Source organism: Mauremys reevesii, linkage group 17, assembly GCF_016161935.1.
Source record: "Mauremys reevesii isolate NIE-2019 linkage group 17, ASM1616193v1, whole genome shotgun sequence".
NCBI classification, from domain to species: Eukaryota; Metazoa; Chordata; order Testudines; family Geoemydidae; genus Mauremys; species Mauremys reevesii.
In genome coordinates this window covers 10635499-10639703 of record NC_052639.1, presented here as the reverse complement: position 1 = coordinate 10639703, position 4205 = coordinate 10635499, and the positions used below count along the sequence as shown (strand labels likewise).

Below are 4205 nucleotides of genomic sequence, written 5' to 3'. Positions count from 1 at the left end.
GTACCAACGACAGAATTTGAAGAGCAAACCTGGCTCCCCGCACCAGGTGGGATTTGAGTGTTTTGTCCCTGTCACTTAGTCTTTGTCAATAGTACAGACGCCAGGGGCAGGACTCCAGGCTCTGCTTGAGGGATCCTGGCACAGGGGCTGGGAGTAGAAAGGATGGTAGAGTCTGACCTGTGCTCTGAAGAGGAGGTAATAAGTGAAGGGGGCATTTTTGAATCCTCCTCAGTGTCCCGGGGCTGGAATTCTACATTCCACAGGCCAAATGAGGGGGTGATGCCCTGTGGTCAATGAAAACCAGTGCTCCAGGTGAGGCTTGAACTCACAACCTCAGCATAGCTCCTCTCAGCACTGCCCTATAAGTACTGTGCGCTAACCAATTGTGCCACTGGAGCACCTGTTAATTATGATGGGGGGAAGGGATGGAGAGCGGTGAGAGGGAGGTGGGATCATTGGGGAAGAGGCAGTGTAGGAGTGGGGCCTTGGGAAGTGGGGTGGTGCAGGGGTGTGGGCTTAAATGGAAGGGATGGGGCTACTGTTTGGGCTCTGGTGGCCACCACTTTTAGGCAGGGCCATCCTGGTGAGGCAGATGGGACAATTTTCCCCAGGCCCCGACCCCACAGGGGCCCCACAAGCCCTGGCCGAGAATCCCTTCCCTGGCTAGAGGCGCCTTTTTAATTTTTACTCACCCGTCAGCAGTCCGGGTCTTTGGATGCACTTCCGCAGAGGGTCCTTCAGTGCTGCCAAAGACGCAGAGCGAGTGAAGGACCCGCTGCCACTGAAGACTCGGCCGCTGCCCAGTGAGTAGAAGCATCGCAGCGGGTGGCACCTTTTTTTATGTCCGCTCTCCTGCTTTGCCCCAGGCCCCCAAATCCTCTGGGCGGCCCTTCATTTAGGGAGCCTGCCCTGCTTCTGGTGGGACCACAAGACATCCCAGAGCAGAGAGGGTGGCCAGCAGAGCGGTGACAGGGTGGAACAGCAAGTGGCCGGCAATGTGGCCAGACAGCGGAGGGAGAAAGGGGCTTTCCCCCCGGGAGGTGAGAGGTGAACTCTGGGTTTTCACTGACCCAGGACAGCAGCTGTGGGTGAGGTGCAGTGAAGGGAGGGGCACATCCACAGAGCTTCTGGTGTCTGGATTTAGGAGCCCGAGGCAAAAGGCCACTGCCCAGCGCACTGTGGGGTGGGGGGGGGTGTTTTGCTCATAGTGTTGTGTTGTGATTGTGGTGTTTTCCCAAGTTAATACAAGGTGATTTTCCTCCTTTTTCTTAAAGTTTCTTTTCTACACTCAGTGGTTGTGAGTGGGGAAAGTATCGCCTCTTAGAGGCACCCAGTGGCCAGGGTTAGTTTCCCCAGGTTACTGGGTGGGGGCTTAGGCACATTGTGTGTTGTATTGTTGAAGAGGATCCCCAAGCACCCAGACAGGGAATTGTAACTTCAACCTTCAGAGTAAGAGCCAGAGGTGCTGCCAGCTGAGCTAGCCAGGCCGGCTAAACGTATTAACCCCTTTCACCGCAAGAGCAAACTCCAGGTACTTCTGTGCTTCTCAGCAGCTGGAAAAAAGCCTCTTGGGGGAAATGTCTCCTGCCCCACCGCCAAAAGGAGCCCCTGGAGTGGGAACGGACAGAGGCTCCACTCGGGGGCTGGTCCTGCTTTCCTACCACCTTGTGATGCTGCTGCAGAATGAATGCTGGTCTGTGGGTGGCCTTCAATGGGGGTTCGGCATGCCAGGGAGCACGCTGGCCGGGTGTCTTTGTGGCTGTCTGCTGGCCACACATAGGCATGGTTCTCCCCTCCTCTTGCCCTGCCCTTGGTGGCTCTGTGGCTTTTAAGCCTTCCCTTGGAGCTGTCAGCACCAGCCGCCTCTGCTCTAGGTGCCCAGAGGAGGAGAGGTGCTGGGCTCCAGCCTGGGACTCTGCCTCCCTCCTGCCTAGCCCTGACTATGAAGCCTGGCCCTGGAACTCCTTCCTTTAAATACCATGTGGGCAAGAGGAAGAGTGTGGCAGCTGCAGGGACCAAAGTTGTGGGCATCAGGTGAAGCAGCGAGAAACAACCATATGGTGAACCCACAGGACTCTCTAGCCAGACTGTTAAGTTCTAGGACCCCAACCTATAGCCACCAGCCCATTGAACCAGCCAGACCAAAGACCTATCTCCAGTGGGAGGGAAAAAACTCACTCTAGTTCACCCTGAGAGAGGGTAGCCAAGCACATTGAGCTCCAGGGCTTTGCAGCAAAATTGCATATTTCCAGGAGGTCCCACTGAGATTTGAACTCAGATTTGAGGATTCAGAGTCCTGAGTGTTGCCCATTACACCATGGGACCTACTGCTGTTCCATTTTCTAGACCCCTGTGACTCTCAGCTGGCTGGTTTGCACTCTGCACTTATTGCTTCCCACCAGCAGCTTCCTCTCGCGGGACTCTCTCTCCTCCTCCAGCGACTGTGGTCCTGCACTACCGGATCCACGGGTCCTGCCCTGAGTCCCTGCATCCCCCTGCTTTGTCTCCATTCCCTGCAGGCTGCAAAAATGTCAGGGGAAGCCGCCCCTCCCTTCACTCGGTGCTCCCGCTCATATCGGCCAGCTGCAGCCTCATCTCCTGGAACTCGGCCAGCTGTCGCTTGATCCGATCGTACAGTCACACGCTGACCGGCTCCCCTGCCTGGATGCTCTTGTGGAAATCCCACAGGTGACACTGCAGGACTTGGCTCTGTTGGTTTCTTTAATGTTGTGGTGTTTCCCCGGCCACCGGAACAAAGCCCCCAACTCCTCTCTCACCGACTCCCATCAATCCCCCTGGTTGCCATAGAACCCTCTGATGCTTTCCTGTTCTGCCAACACTGACAGGCCTCACCCCCCTGCTCCTTTATCTTGCAAGGTCTGGATGTTCAGCTTCCAATATCCTCTGCCCTGGGTTAGGGAATTGCCCACATTGAGCACATGGTGAGAGCTGCATGATCCGCACAGTCCATTGGCTCCACCCTGCACTGGGCTGTCGACGTGCTCTCCTTCACGTAAATCCGGTCAGTGCGACTCCTGGCCTGTCCCCGCAGAAAGGTGTATCCCCTCTGCGGCTGGTGTGAGCTCGGGTCAGAGGAATAGGAGGCAACCGCCCGCCCTCCACTGGTTCCACTACAGAGAAACACGTCCTCTAAGCCGACCTCACTACAGACCTGCGCCAGGTAGTGCTCATCATAGAAGAGTTTCCTCTGACAGTTGGGAAACCAGGACCAGCAGTCCTCAGTCCGGTGCAACAATTGAAATCCCCCCTGACACCAAACACCGTGCGGTCCAGAGGAAGGGAGCCAGTTCCTTCATAGAACTTTCCTTTCACGCCTTAACTGGGGACCATACGCACTAATATAGCCATAACCAGTGCTACAGAGCACATCGCCCACCAGTAATGCCCCCCCTGGTTGGAGCTCCAGCCCTTTCTGTACTCGCACCATGAATGTGAAGAACAAGACTCCAACCCCATCATTCTTCACTGGCCTGGAGGACCAGAGAGATGGGCCCTTCCACCAATCACCATCAAGCTACCCTAGAGTTGTTAATGTGCATTTTATGAACACCCACCCTGTCTAAGTCCAGCTACTCCAAGGCAATGAACATCAAGTGCTGCCTCCTGGGCCCCCAAATCCGTTCCACCTTCCACAGGGCCATTTTCACAGATGACTCTTCCCTGGCACTGCCCTCGCTCAGCCGCACAGAGGAGTTTCCATCCCCCAGTCCCTGCCTGTCACTGCCTAGCAGCCCTCTGGCACCATTCCTGAGGGTCACCCTGCCTTGCTCTCTTCCTGCCATGTTGGGAAAGACAGCTCCCATCTCTCCTTGTTAAAGGTCAGATGGGCCAACTAGGGGCAGAAGCCCCTTCTGTGTTTTCCTACTGCAGAGCAAAGATCAGAGACTCACCTTCAGTGCCACCCAGAGGGGGGGCAAGTGGGGCAATTTGTCCCAGGCCCTGCAGGGGCCCCATGAGGGCCAGCCTCCGTCACTCATTTCCTGCCATATTGGGTCCACCAATAACTCATGTAGGAGAGACAGTTCCTGTCCCTCATTGTTAAAGGTCAGGCAGCCAACTAGGAGCAGAAGCCCACAGTATCTTTTCCTACTGCAGAGCCCAAGCTCAGGAACTCACCCTTGGTGCAGGCACCACTGGGCTCCCAGAAAACAAGCCACCCCTGCATAAAGAGGGATGAAAGGGCC

At 56.0% G+C, this 4205-nt stretch overlaps 1 non-coding gene across 1 annotated transcript; it reads right to left on the bottom strand.

The window, feature by feature from the left end:
• Window positions 1–304: 304 nt before the first annotated feature.
• Window positions 305–398, bottom strand: TRNAI-UAU. Its single transcript has 2 exons — window positions 361–398; window positions 305–340 (listed from the first exon to the last, which is right to left on the bottom strand). It is a non-coding gene; the product is annotated as a tRNA-Ile (tRNA).
• Window positions 399–4205: the final 3807 nt, after the last annotated feature.